Below are 15436 nucleotides of genomic sequence, written 5' to 3'. Positions count from 1 at the left end.
TAGTACAGTCTGTTTGTAGTCTTTTGTAATGCGCCCATCTGTCCTTGGTACAGTCTGTTTCTAGTCTGTGGTAATGTGCCCCTTCTATCCTTGGTACAGTCTGTTTCTAATCTATTGTAATACTTCTATCTTTCATTGGTACAGTCTGTTTCTAGTCTGTGGTAATGCGCCCATCTGTCATTGTTACAGTCTGTTTATAGTCTGTGGTAATGTGCCCATCTATCATTGGTCCAGTCTGTTCCTAGTCTGTGGTAGTGTGCCCATCTGTCATTGGTACAGTATGTTTCTAGTCTTTTGTAATGCGCACATCTGTCATTGGTACAGTCTGTTTCTAATCTATTGTAATGTGCCCATGTGGCATTGGTACAGTCTGTTTCTAGTCTTTGATAATGCGCCCATCTGTCCTTAGTACAGTCTGTTTCTAGTCTTTTGTAATACGCCCATCTGTCCTTGGTACAGTCTGTTTCTAGTCTGTGGTAATGCGCCTATCTGTCCTTGGTACAGTCTGTTTCTAGTCTTCGGTAATGCGCCCATCTGTCCTTGGTACAGTCTGTTTCTAGTCTTTTGTAATACGCCCATCTGTCCTTGGTACAGTCTGTTTCTAGTCTGTGGTAATGCACCCATCTGTCCTTGGTACAGTCTGTTTCTAGTCTTTTGTAATACACCCATCTGTCCTTGGTACAGTCTGTTTCTAGTCTGTGGTAATGCGCCCATCTGTCATTGGTACCATCTGTTCCTAGTCTCCTGTAATGCACCCATTGTTACAGTCTGTTTCTAGTCTATTGTAATATCCCCATCTGTCATTTGTACAGTCTGTTTCTAGTCTTTTGCAATGCGCCCATCTGTCATTGGTACAGTTATGTTATGTTATTTGACATTTATATAGTGTTCTATATATCATTGATTTGACCTCAAAGCGATGATAGGTTGAACGCCCTCGGGGACCGTAGTCCTGGTCAGTAGAAAGAGTAGGGTGTTGAAGGGTGCTTGAGTGCACCAGTTAGTTGTGCAGCTGATGTAGTTGCTTGATGGTAGCTACATTCTAGCATTAGGTGTGGTGGTAGTGGTATTGGTTCAATGTATGCAGTCTGGCGGATGGACACGAAGACTGAGTTCTGGCTGCGCTAGGACTGTGGGCTGCTTATGTGTGCATCTAGGCCGTTTTTTCGTGGGATATAGCCGAGTTTTATTAGAATGAGGTGTTCATGGGATAGCGTTTGTATGTGAGCAGCTAGGCCTAATTGATCGAGTGGTGTAGCTGCGCTCTAATTGTGTGATGGTGCAGAGTTGAGAGAAAGTATAGAGATATGATATAATGGTTCATCCACACAGCGCCCAAACACAAGGCGCCTCAAAGGACGCTCGACGACAAGGGACGGAACAAGGGGAAAAATGCAAAGACACTCCCACAGGCCGTGAACAGCAAGAATGTGAGGACTAGCCACTGCACTCAGCCTAGCTACACCCAGACACTGCAAGTGCAAAGACACAGACAGTAGGGAACGGTACAAGAGGACCGGAGGGCAGGGGTACATGGCGACATCACGGGGAACCAGGGGTTGGGCATACAGCAATAGCATGGAGGGGCCAGTAGGGGTTGGGGGTACACAGTGACATCAATGGTGACCAAGGGGCAAGGGGCACACAGCGAAAGCATGGGAGATCAGAGGGGCTGGGCTACGCTGCGACATCATGGTGGAACAGAGGGGCAGGGGGCACACAGCCACTACATGGGGGACCAGAGGAGGCTGGGGCAGAGCTTGGGGGATTGGAGGTGAGGAGGGTGAGGGTGGAACATTCAGGGTCGCTGAGACAGGTTGAGGTGGGCTGGGTGTCAGTGGATTTTGAGTGACGGGTGAACGGGTTACATCGGTGGGGGCTGGGAAGAGTAGGAGGATATGTGAGGGGTGAGGGTAGTGTCTGTAGTCTTTTGAAATGTGCCCATCTGTCATTGGTACAATCTGTTACTAGTCTTTTGTAATCTGTCATTGGTACAGTCTGTTTCTAGTATATTGTAATCTGTCATTGGTACAGTCTGTTTCTAGTCTTTTGTAATGTGCCCATCTTTCATTGGTACAGTCTGTGTCTAGTCTATTGTAATGTGCTCATCTGTCATTGGTACAGTCTGTTACTAGACTTTTGCAATGTGCCCACTTCCCATTGGTACAGTCTGTTTCTAATTTATTGTAATGCGCCGATCTTCCATTAATACAGTCCGTTCCTAGTCTATTGTATTGTGACCACCTCCCATTGGTACAGTCTGTTCCTAGTCTATTGTATTGCGCCCATCTCCCATTGGTACAGTCTGTTCCTAGTCTATTGTATTGCACCCATCTCCCATTGGTACAGTCTTTCCTAGTCTTTCTAATGCACCCATCGTCCATCGGTGCAGTCTGTGGACCAAGGATGACAAAACACTGATATGTAGGGAACCAAGGCATTATTATCCAATATGATATGATAAGTCATTTATAGCGCACCTGTACACATATGTTTCTACATGTGTACAATATTCGGGTATGCCCTTCTGGATTTGAACCAGTCAAGGTGCTTCGCCATTCTTCATTATCCTTCTTGTTGGTTCTTAAGGGGTCAGGTTACTCTTCTCCTTCTCTTCAGGGTCTCAATAGGCTCATTCCAGTGAGTAGGCTTCTCTAGTTCCTCCTTCCTAGAACAGACGAAGTGAGAGACACCCAGAATGTGGTCAAGACCTGTTTTTATAATGTGGCCAATTGAACCCCACCCCCCCTCCATTGCCTGCATCCCCTGCCTAGCCCAATACCGTCAGTGACAACTGACTGAGTGCCACCCCTTTTCTGGAGGGTCCGGGCTGCCCACCAATCCTGGCACGAGCTGGTCGTAAGTCCCTGTTGAGAGACCCCACCACCTTTTCACGTTGTTTTCGACTGTCGGCAAAGAGCGTTGTGGGGTTCTGCCATGTTTTGACGTGGTGTTGTGTGCCTTTCCTCTGAAGGAGCATGGTCTGAATCAGCTGTGGTTGCCCGCCCCCAATGTCCGTGCCGCAACATGCAGACTGGCAGTAGTGGTCTCCATGCCTACTGGGCCTAGAGACGCAAGCTAATCCTCACTGACGAGGCCCAAGAAGGCCGAAAAACATGTCTGGGGATGCTTGTGGTCTTGTGCAGAAGAGATGTGACCTAGCAGTTTGGGCTGGACTGCCCCTTTTGGGGTGGGGCCAAGCCTGATTTGCATATGTCCTTTCCCCGTCTGTGATGGCTTGGCAGGCTAACAACGATGGTCTGGAGGGTTGCCCAGAGCAATGCCAGAGGTTAAGATTCATTTTAAACCTTCTAGCCATCACCTCTTTGTTTTTGCTTTGTCTACTCAAGTGGGACGGGTATGCCCAGACATGGGTCCTGTGCCTGCGGAAGTGACACACACGACCCTTGACCCCCTGATGACATCACAAGGAAGTGATTTGACCCCACCCCAAAGGGATATCGTGGGAATCGATGGAACACGACCTTGCATCCTTTGACAAAACAGGAAGTGGCATCACTTAGCATTGTACAGTACAAAAAATATGGTTACGAGATCACTATAATGTAATGTACATTTCATACAAGAATGGATCGCCATATGTATCGTTAATATCAGTGTGTATAGGCTCATATTACCAAATTACTTTGAATGCAAGCAGACGTCCGTGACCAAATGTTAATGATGTGTTATTATATAGCACTTACTCTTAAGCGCTTTATATAGAAACATTATACACCCAATATCACCTAACCTGTTGGTACTCATTTATCGACCTCAGAGGGATGAAAGGCTGAGTTGAGGCGTTTAAGAACAGACTAAATCAGTGACTCACCCCCTGAAGTGTGTCTGAAATAAACCTTTAATGAAACTAGCAATTATTGTATAGAATTCCAGAAAAACACATTATTTGGTATTCCTATTTTTTATTATTTAGGGTCAGTGCTGAAAGTGTAAGACTTGTGGCACTCCTGTTATTATTTTTCTTCATTTTTTAAGGGGCCTGAACAAGAAAGCCAGCCACTCCAGAAGTAAAGAGCCAATAGAAATAGCCAGTAATTTTTTTTATTTTTAGAGGTCGCAAGGGAGACTACAGAGGTCGCAAAGGAGACCTCAGAGGTCGCAGTTGTGACCTCTGGTGACCCCTAAATGACGTCCCTGTAGCCAGTCAGATAGCACAGCGAGTAGAGCGCTCGCTTTGACATCTGTGCAGAGCCTGGCGACACAGGTTCGAATCCCGGCAGGGCCCAACTCAGCCTTTCATCCTTCCAAGGTCGATAAATGAGCACCATACACCGTGGGTAATAATAAGCAGCACTCAGATGCCTGAGGGTTCGCAGCGCTATATAAATGCAAATTATTAGAGGCCCAAGCTACTCCTCACTGATGAGGCCCAACAAGGCCGATACATGTCTGGGGATGTTCGTGGTATCGTGCAGAGGGGATGTGGCCTAGCAGTTTAGGCTGGACTGTACCTTTCAGGGTGGGACCAAGCCTGATTTGCATATGGTCTTTCCCCTTCTGTAATGGCTTGGCAGGCAATGAAACAATGGTCCTGGGGGTTTCAACGAGCAATGCCAGAGGTTAAGATTCATTCTAAACCTTCCAGCCATCAACTCTTTGTTTTTTGCACCATCAGCCCTCGCAGACCCCCAGCAGAGTTCTTCTTCGCCAGCATGGCTCTGGGTGGCTCCTCTGTCTCCAGCTGCACTGGCAGCCCTTGCGTACCCCCAGAGGAGTTCCTCTTCACCAGCACAGCTACGGGCAGCTCCTCTGTCTCTGTCTGCACTGTGGGTGAAAGCAGGGGGATAATGTTCTACAAGTCCATTTCCTATTTTTGTTGCAAGTATTTTTACGCCCTATTTGAATTTTTTGGGCGTATTTGCCTATTTGTAGGTAGTAAAAGTGGACGTTACACCCCTTGTTTGTAGGCCTGGATCCCGCCCTGGGGAGGTTATCCACAATGAGTTGGAAGGCTGCCAGACAGTGAAGTGTCCTGAAGGTATATGGCTGGAGCGACACAAACCATTGAAGAACTGGGTGATTGGAATCCTTATGAATGCCCAACCATTGCAAGGGGGCATTGTCAGTGCAGATGATGAAGAGTCTCCCCAATAGAAAGTACCAAAGAGACTCCACCACCCATTTGAACATTCCTTCTCAACTGTGGAATAGGGGATTTTGTATGGAAGAAGTTTCTTGCTTAGGAAGCAGACAGGTGTCAGGTCCTTTCTCGTTCCTTGCGACAAAACTGCCCAAGCTCAAACCCAGAGGCATCCATTTGTAGAAAGAATCGACTCCGAAAGTGCAGATGATGAACAAGCAGTTGTTTGGAGATGACGGCCTTCAACTTTTGAAATGCTTCCCTAGAAGGTTGGTCATTACGTATGTCACATGTATAGGTCTTCCTCTGGGCATCTATGAGGGGCGAGACCATGGAGAAAAACAATGGAATGAACCATCTATAGTATACTTCCTGACTGGTAGTTGGATATGGCAATCTAGCTATGGCATCCACCTTGTCCACTTTCGACCATATCCTTCCGTGCCCCATGGTGCAGCCGAGGTACCAAGTTTGGGATGCTCCTAACACAGTTTTCTTGGGGTTCATCTTGATATTGGCTGTCTCCAATGTTTTTCGTATGATGGTAAGGTGAACCAGATGATCCTTCAAGGTAGGGCTGATAACTATGATACTGTCCAGCTAGGCAGCAGCATAAGTTTCATGGGGCTGTAACAACGAGTCCATCAACTTCTGGAAGGTGGTCGGTGCCTCATGAAGACTGAAGATCAGAACTTTAAAATGGAAAAGACCCATTGGACTGGCAAATGCAGTGTTCTCATTGTCTTGTTCCAGTAGTGGTATTTGCCAGTAGCCTTTTGTCTAATCAATAGTACTCAGGTACCTGGCATGTCCCAATTTTTCAACAAGCTCATCTATCCTGGCCATCAGGTAGGCTTCATATAATGGAAGTTTGCTTAGTTGTCTAAAATCCATACAGAACCTGGTGGAACCATCCGGTTTTAGTACCAAGACGATGGGTGAGCACCAGGGACTGGTGGAGGATTTGATAATATCCAGTCTTAACATTTCCTGTATCTCGCTCTTTACATGGTCACGCTTGGCTTCAGGGATGCTGTAGGGCCGTAATCGACCTATTTGGCCTGGTGAGGTGTGAATAGCGTTTTTTGCCAGAGTCGTACGTCCTGGTTGAGTAGAGAAGAGGTGTAGGTACTGGTGTAAGCAGATTATCGCTTCTTGTTTTTGCTCTTGGTACACTTGGACCCCCCTCTGCACTTCATTGAAGCTGGATGACGGCCCCGTGGGGAACATCTCTGGGATATCAATTTGTTCATTCGTGATCGGCGCTACTGAAAGGTCTTGTTCCTTCCATTGTTTGAGTAGATTCATATGATCGTTTTTTCCCTGTCGGTTGCAGTTGGTTTGGGCGACAAGATAGTTAACTGTCCTAGGCTTTTTATGACTGTAAATGGGCCTCTCCAATGGGCCTGTATCGTATTGTCATTGGTGGGTATTGGGACTAGAACTTTGTCTCCCAAACAACACGTGCCCAGTCAGGTCCTTTGGTTGTAGTATTTCTCTTGAATCCATTGGGCTTGTCCGAAGTTGCTCTCCACTAAATTATGTAAGAATTTAATTTGGGCTTTTAATTCTGCCACATATTTGATTAAGGGTTTCTTTACGGGTTGTTCCCATTGTTCTCGAATCATATCCAGAAGGGTCGGGCTGTCTACTGAACAGATGTTCGAAGGGTGAGAATCTCGTTGAAGACTGAGAGGTGTCTCATAGAACAATCAAAATCAAAGGGAGGGCTTGTTCCCAATGGTTTCCTTGGGACTTTGTTATTCTCCTTAAGATGTGTTTGATGGTTCTGTTATACTGTTCTACCAGTCTGTTGGTTTGTGGGTGGTAGACTGACGTTTTCATCTTCTTTATTTCCAACTGTTGACATATTTGCTTCATTACAGTCAACATGAATTTTGACCCTTGATCTGTTATAATTTCTTGTAGTATTTCTACTCTTGCAAATAAGTGTATGAGTAGGTCACATATTTGTTTTGCAGATGTTCCTCTCATAGGGAATGTTTCCGGATAACTTGTGACATAGGGCCTCATTACGAGACAGGCGCTCCCGTAATGAAGGGTGCCGGTACGGGACTGGCACCCTTCATTACGGGACGCCCTATTACGAGGTTCCCTTTGCGGGTCCCGGTTAGGATGCCTGGTAAAACCAAGCATCCTTAGCGGGTCCCGCAAGGGGACCAGGGAGCTAATGACGGGCCCACTATTAACGGGCACGTTATTAGATCCCTCCCCATTCCCATTGAGCCCTATGGGGGCTCAAATGGGAATGGGGATGGGTTTTTCCAATGAGGACTTACTTGGTCCTCCAAGGTTCGAATAGCCCAGTAAGTCCTCATTGGAGGAACCCAGTACTGGAACCCGGTATGGAGGCAGCCATGCCCTTGTTAAGGGCATGGCTACCTCCATACTCATAATGAGGCCCATAGTCTACAATAACCGGGATATACTTAGAGCCCCTGCTAACCGGCTCAAGAGGACCTACAATGTCTATTTTGATTCTCCGGAATGGAAATGTAATCAAGGGAATCTTATGTAAGGGTGCCTTAGCAGGTAGGGTAGTGTTTGTGATTTGACCGGTGGGGCAGGTGGCACAGTATCAAGATATGACTCTGTAAATGCCAGGTCAATAAAAGGTTTTCATCAGGTTCTGCTGTGTTTTTTGTGTGGCCTGGTGTCCAAACCCTCTCAACCCCCCGGGTGATCCTGAGGCAAATGAAGAAGCGGTTCTCAATGAGGTTTGGTCACTAGCAATTGTTCCCTTTCAGTCCCTGTCTCATCCAAGAAGAATCGATAATACAGGCCATTCTTTTGTCTGAACCATGGGAAGTGTCTATCTGTGGGTTCTTCCCCCGGTCTGCTTTTCCACAAGCTGATGTGAGGGATAGATCAGTCACAACTTCTGTTCTTACTGAAGGAATCACCTCTTCCAGGTCCCATTCCACTATACAGCTTTGTAGGATGTTTCTTCTTCGTAGTGCCTTTTCCCTACTGATCTCCCTTTTGGTCTTCTTTGGTTTGGTAGTGTTGGCCTCCATCTCCTCGAAGAAGAATGGTGCTTCGGTTAGCCAGTTAGTGCACTTTCCTTCTATCAACTCAGAGAACTGGGATATGTCTGACCCCAAGACTAGGTAACGTGGGTAGAATGGCAGCCCGGACACCTAATTCCCTGTTCTGGGCACATAAGTTCACAACTTTGGAGGGATATTCCCCACGTCCCCATAAATACATTTTGTCCATATGGGAAAAATTGGGCCCTTATTCCTAGTACTTCACTGGGGTATAACACTTGTTTGTTGGCTCCTGCTGCCCAAAATGGCATACGTAGGGACGTCATCCACTTGGGCGTCTACCGTGTAGGGGTACTTCTGTCATCTGAAGCTTGGCATGACCCCAATCTTCATTGGCTCAGAGTTGTTCCTCCTGGGGCAAAAATTGCCTATTTGCCCTCAATCCCCACATTCAGAGCACTGAGTCTGTTGGGGTAAACCCAAGATGGGGGGCCCCTGATTTTCCGGTCGAGGGCTCCTTTACTCTGGAGTTTTCTATCTGGACCGTACGGGTCGAGTTGTCCTGAAACCAGCTGATATCAGGGTCGAGGGGATCCTCACCCATGTGGAGGGATGGCAAATCAGTTGTATCCCACCTTCTGATAGATGGAGGTGATGTTGATAGCCTCTGCAAGACTAGTACGGTGGTGTTGGGGAACCCATCTTTGTACCTGGCTGGGTAATGCTTCCATGAATTGTGCCAATATTATTTTCTCTGGTTATTTCAGCTAAAGTTCTGGTTATGGGCTGTACCAATTTTTCTGCCATAGCCTTCATTCAGTAATAAAGTTGTTAGCAGTGGTAGAAGTGTACCAAAAAAAGTAGTGCAACTGTGGTCTTGGCAAGGGAGGGGTAGGTGGAAGCATAGTGCAGCATGTGGGAAGGCGTTGTGGCCGGGGCATTGCAGTTGTCTAAGTGACTAGTAACTAAAGCTACTGTTACAACTTTACACTTGCACAGGGACATGAATGGACAAATCCTCTATACAGAATGGTGGATATGGTCATAAAAAGTAGAGGAATGGTAAACAGAAAAAAGTGAAGTAATGAAACATCGCTCCTGACCGTTCCCGCTTACTTTGATGAATGGTTTTTACGGCATCTCTTCAGGACCGAGTTGGGTTTCTCTAAACTTCTGTCGTATGCTTCTTCATCAAGGCCCAGCCTTTCTTGAAGGGCTTGTTTGATGTCGACCTATGGGGTGTCCCCACCAGGTTATCTGCTTGGTATGCCCCTTCCATTGGTCCAGTGAGAACAGGTGCTATGAATTGCCCCCATCTTTCCAAAGACCACCGAGCTATTCAGGTGATGCACTCATAATTTGTGAAGAAAAAGCAGGGTCATCTGCTTCCTGGTATTTCTGAAAGACTGACGATTTGAGCTATAGAGTGATCCAGAGCTGTGGTCACTGCACTGGTGAGTTCCAACAGGGCAACTTGATGGTTTTCTTGATCCTTGGTTTGTTGGTTGCCCTGGGCCTGGATGATGTGCTGGAACGTCTGACAGTCGGCTAGGGCTTGTTGGCTTTGTATCTGTACTAACTGTTGCAACTGCTGCTGTCCATCTGCTAGTACCTTTATTAGCCCCTCCATGGCATCCTCCAATCCCACTGCTGACACCACATTATGTGCCAGTGATGACAAAACACCTATAAGTACGGAACCAACACTTTAGTATTCAATATTTAGGTATGTTCTTCTGGATAAGAACCAGTCAAGTTGCTTCACCCTTCTTCCTTATCAATGTTGTTGGTCCTTAAGGGGCGAGGACCATTCTGCAGTCAGGTTTCTGTTGTCCATCACTTCAGGGTCTCAATAGGCCCATTCCAGTAAGTAGGCTTCTCTAGTTCCTCATTCTTCCTAAAACAGACAAAGTGAGAGGCACCCATACTGTGGTTTAGCCCTGATTTTATATTATGGTCACTTGAAACCCCCCAATCCTGGTGTCCCCTGTATAGTCCAACCCCATCCATGAAGACTGCCTGAGAACCACCCCTTTCCTTGAGGCTCCAGGCTGCCCACCAACTGGCACGAGTTGGTCATAAGTCTTTGTTGAGAGACCCTGCCCTCTTTTCCTGTTGTTTTTGGCTGTCTGCAAACTGTGTTGTGGGGTTCTGCCATTTTCCAGTGTGGTGTTGTGTGCCTCCCTGCTGAAGGAGCATGGTCAGCCCTTAGCCTGAAGCAACCTTGGTTGCCCCTCCTCCCGATGTCCGCATTGTGACCCGCAGACCGGCATTCTCCACCTCTGTCTGCACCAGCAGCCCTAGTGGACCCCCAGCGAAGTTCTGCTTCACCAGCACTGCTCCAGATGGCTGATCAGTGTCCATCTGAACAGGCATCCCTTGTGGACCTGCAGCGGAGTTCCTCTTCACCAGCATGGCTCCAGATGACTCCTTTAGCAGCATGTCCATCCTCCTCACTCCCGTGGGCTCCCCTCCAGTAAGTGAGTGTTGTTGCTGTTCGTTCTTCCCCTTGTCTGGACATCCACATGTGCCCATCATCCATTGGTACAGTCTGTTCCTAGACTTTTGCAATGCGTCCATCTTCCATTAGTACAGTCTGTTTCTAGTCTTTTGTAATGTGCCCATTTGAAATTGGTGCAGTCTGTTCCTAGACTATAATGGGGTTTTAGCTGGTTGACATGAAAGACCCCGCACATCTGTTTAGGCCCTTTCACACAATTTACTTCCCTGACCTTTTCAAGTACACAGTAAGGCCCAGTCCACTTGTCCTGATGGGCACTGGGTTTGACAGGCTCCATAATCCACACCCACTGGCCTGGAGAATAAACTGGCACTTTGGCCTTCTGGTCATGCCAGTGCTTCATCAGCTCCTGACTGTCCTTTAGATGTGTTGTAGACTGTTCCATATGCTTTACCATTCTAGATCGAAGGCCAAGTACAAAGCCCACCACATCTCGAGTGGGGGAGGAGGGGTTGCCCTCCCATCCCTCTCTCACTAGACTGAGGGGATCTTAGAGGGTATCCAAACAGAAGCTCAAAGGGGCTAAACCCTAAACCGATCTGTGCCACCACCCTCTAGGTCAGTGGTCTTCAAACTTTTTTGGCCAGGGCCCCCCTGAGCAAAATTTGGGCAGGTCGGGACCCCCCAGAAATGCCAAATGGACAGTATATATTGCGCGCCGTCACCTGCTCCCATCAAAGTCGCTGGGCTCCCTCATCCCACTCCTACCCAGTCGCTGGTCTCTCCCCACCCCATCACACACCCAGGGCTCTCCCCACTCTGCTCCCATCACTATCCCATGGTTCCCGCCCATTGTGCTCCCACCATAGTCCCTCGGTTCCCCCATCCCGTTCCCAACACAGTCTGAGGGCCAGTGGCGGCTGGTGAATCTTTTTTAAGTGGAGGGGCATTAAGGGGAGGTTCGGGGGGGTTTCCCCCTGTGAATTTTTTTTTAAATAATAGGTTAAAATGTTGCATTGTAGAGCATACTTTTAACAAAAAATGGGTAAATAGCCAAACAGTTTGCAATTGTTGCTGGGAGTCCAGGGGGCAGGCATTGATATTTTATTTCTATCGCGCTCGTACACAAGTGTTTCAGAGCGTGACAAGGCAAGGGAGGGGAACAGAGGAGAATAAAACAGCGATCTTACTAGGCCCAGTGACATTGAGAACGCGCAAGTGTGAGGGGAAAAGTGCATGGAAGGGGGGAGAAGTGGAAAGTGCGAAGCAGAGGAGAAACAGATAAATAACAATAAATAAATAATAAAGGCAACAAACAGTGGTAGTGCAGCCAGCAATTTGCAAGTGCTACGTTTAAGGCAGCAGACAGGGTAGGTCTGATAAGTGCAGGAAGAAAGATGGTTCTCCTCAAGTTTTAGAGTGGCAGGGCGCTGTTCCAGAGGGAGGCCCCAGCCGAAGACGGAGATCTACCCCCAGCTCGTTTCTTTGATAAACGACTGACCCTGAGGGAGTTGGAGGTAGAGGAGTGAAGAGCTCGAGAGGGGAGGTATTTGCGGAGGAATAGCTGAAGGTAATTTGGACCCAGGCCCCAGAAAGCCTTGTGGACAAGGCAGAGGGTTTTGAATGATAGATGTCCGGTAAAAAGATACCATCCCTGTCCCCTGGGCCCCACTGGTCCTAACACAATGAACATCATTATGTGTATATGCAAGGCGCTGCACATTCATACAGCAATCACTCTATCATTCACATGAGCATCCATCACCATACACTCACTCATAACGCATCCATACACATGTTTAAATAAAAACAATGAACATAAACGTACCTTCTGCATTGGCCTGTGTGTGGGTGCTGAAACGGCCTGCTCCAGCTGCTCTGCCCGTATGTGCGAGGAGGCGCAGGAGCTCCCCCTCGGACATACAGACATGCAGTGCCCCAGCCAGCATTTCCAATGAGCTATGCAATGCTGGCGAAGCAAAACGCCCCAGCACTTGCATGGCTCAGTGAGCATGTGCGGCTGGGGAACTAAACTGAACTGTCAAAGGGAAACAGTGTTTCCCTTTGACAGTTCAGCCAGCCCAGGAGCACTCCATTAGCTGGATAAAGCAGCTGAGGGAGTGCTCACTGTTTCACTGGGCTGGCTCCTTAGCTCCTCCATAATGGGTGAGGGGCCACTGGGTGGGCGCCTCTTGCCATTATGGATGAGCCGCCAGGCTCGGACAGGCCTATAGGGCAATGCCTGTACCAAAAATGTAAAATGCTAGTTTGGGCCAATCAAAATGGGCCACCATTTTGGCCAATGTGGACCATTTTGATGAGTTACTTAACTATGCACTTAGTAATGTTGACCATTGTTGCTGAATATATCACAATTTACTTACATTTTAACACAAAGCACCCCTTTGGGTACTATTGAAACAGTGGGCTTCATAACTACTCTGGCGGTAGCTGTGCCGGTAAAACCGGCACGGCTGCCACTGGAGTTGCATCCGGGTCTGGCACCCGCGAATGGGCAATTACTAGGTCATGCCGAGTTAGGCGGACATGATAATTGCCCTTTCGAAGGTGCCGGTAGATCCCCATTCCCATTTGAGCCCCATATGGCTCAAATGGGAATGGGGAGCTCGGATGCACCGGCACCGTTAATAACGGTGCTGGTGCATCCGACGAGCTGAGGTCAGACCTGGCGGGGGCTGTCAAGCACCCACGAGCACAACTCTTACTATGGCGGAACGGTAGCAACGGTGCCGGTAGCTTACCAGCACCGTTGTTACTGGTCCGCCATAGTAGTAATGAGGCCCAGTCTGTGACTAAAGGAATGAATATCCATTTACAACTGTGGGCCGCTTTTTCATTGTTGCCTGAGACAGTTTCATGCTTCAGCCCGCCCATGTGGGCCACCCCTGCCCATTTCTTCCAATCTAAAAAAAAAAAAAAATCTTTTTTCATGCTGAGCTCTCAGGGTCCCCCTGGGATGCACCCGCGGACCCCTAGGGGGTCGCGACCCACAGTTTGAATACCACTGCTCTAGGTGAACAGTAGGCATGGCAGGAGTATATCCCATTTTCTCCTCAGGTACTCTTCCAAGCCACCTATCATGCCTTCCAGGGTCTTGTTGAACCGCTTCAAGATCCAGTTGGTTTGTGGATAGAAGGCTCTGGAGAACTGGTAGGTTACTCCACATTCTTCCCACAAAGTCTTCATATATGCTGATATGAAATGTGTTCCCCTGTCAGAAATGACTTCCTTGGGGAAACCAACATGGGAGAATATCCCAATCAGAGTGTTCGCAACCACAGGGGCTCTGATGCTACTCAGAGGGACAGCCTCAGGGTACCTTGTGGTGGGGTCCACCACCACCAAGATGTATCTGTTCTCTGAGCTGCTTTTGAGGATCCAAAGGAATCACAATATCCAAGGCCCTTGATAACTATGTAGATCAAAATAATCTCACAATAAACACAGAAAAAACGCAGGTCATGATTTGTAAGCCAAATGGCAGAGCAAAGCAAAAGTCCCATAAATGGTATTTGAATAACGTGGCATTGACAACTGCATTGTAATACAAATATTTGGGCATCACAATGACTGGCAAATTGAAGCGTGAGACCAATAATGTATAACTCAGAAGCAAATTACAAACTCTAATGGCTCAAGCCAGAATCTTAACACGAAAATATGGCAAATTTACACTAAAACATACCATGGTATACTACCAACAAAAAGTAATCCCCATTATACTGTATGGAGTAGAAGCTCAAATTCCAAAAGAGCGATGCTGGTGGGACAAAATCGAGTCATGTTTTTGGAAACAAATTCTGAGTTTACCCAAATGTACTCCACTTCCACTAATTCAATTCGAAGTTGGTTTAATATCAATTTACGCTCATGTTCTATGGAAAATGTCAGCTTTCTTAAGGAAGTGTTTGCTGCACACCATTGCTCCAAATACATTGGGAATCATAGCCCAGTACTTATTGGTATCTCAACAAACGCTTCCAAAAATGTGGCTAAAGTATATGCTGAATGCCTTGGCGGATGCCTCTGTTGATCTGGACCTATTATTAATCAACCCCGATCGGGCAAAAAACTAAAATCTATCAGCACAATTGGATTATGAATTGCTCCAAGTGTCTATTATACAGGGATATTAACACGACACTGGTCACAAGCGAATGTGTACTATGGCGGATTATTTGGTCAAGTGTCCTTCACCTGAAATAAGAAGCCTATACCTTCGCTTTAGGCTAAACCTTTGGCCCACGAATGACGTTCTAGCCAAGAGAAAAATAATTCCGTCCGAACGTAATTTCTGTCGATTTCGTAAGAATACAGATGCAAGAGAAACACTCAAGCATTGCATTGTATTATGCCCAGTATTAAAGGAAAGGAGAGAAAGATACTTCAAGCTACTCACCATGCCCCACTGTTGCAGAGACCCAGATGAAATGTGGCACTTTTTATTTGCTAACACAAAATTAGCTGTCCGTATTGCAATTTTACAATTTTTGAAATCGCTATTTTCATGCACATGAGCATAAGATATGGAAACTGTCCAAGTGGCCCTAATGACTTTTTAAGGAAGTAACTATGTTGTAACTTGTGTTTTTCTTTTCTTCTCATTTTCATTTTAGATTGATTTTGTTTTTAAAATCCACTTTCTGATGTGGGAAAAATTATGTTGTATTTATGTTTGAATTATGTGTATTTAATGATTAATTGATGTATATTTGACAAGCTGATTGTATCAGCTAAGCAAAGTAAAAAAACATTTTTTTAAAATTTGTAAATCGCAATATCTATGCCTATTCTCTCGAAAGGCCACCCAACCATGGGTAGTGGAATTAAGGGGGACTT

This window comes from Ambystoma mexicanum, chromosome 13 (genome assembly GCF_040938575.1).
Source record: "Ambystoma mexicanum isolate Mex_15411 chromosome 13, UKY_AmexF1_1, whole genome shotgun sequence".
Taxonomy (NCBI): domain Eukaryota; kingdom Metazoa; phylum Chordata; class Amphibia; order Caudata; family Ambystomatidae; genus Ambystoma; species Ambystoma mexicanum.
This window is presented reverse-complemented; position numbering follows the sequence as displayed.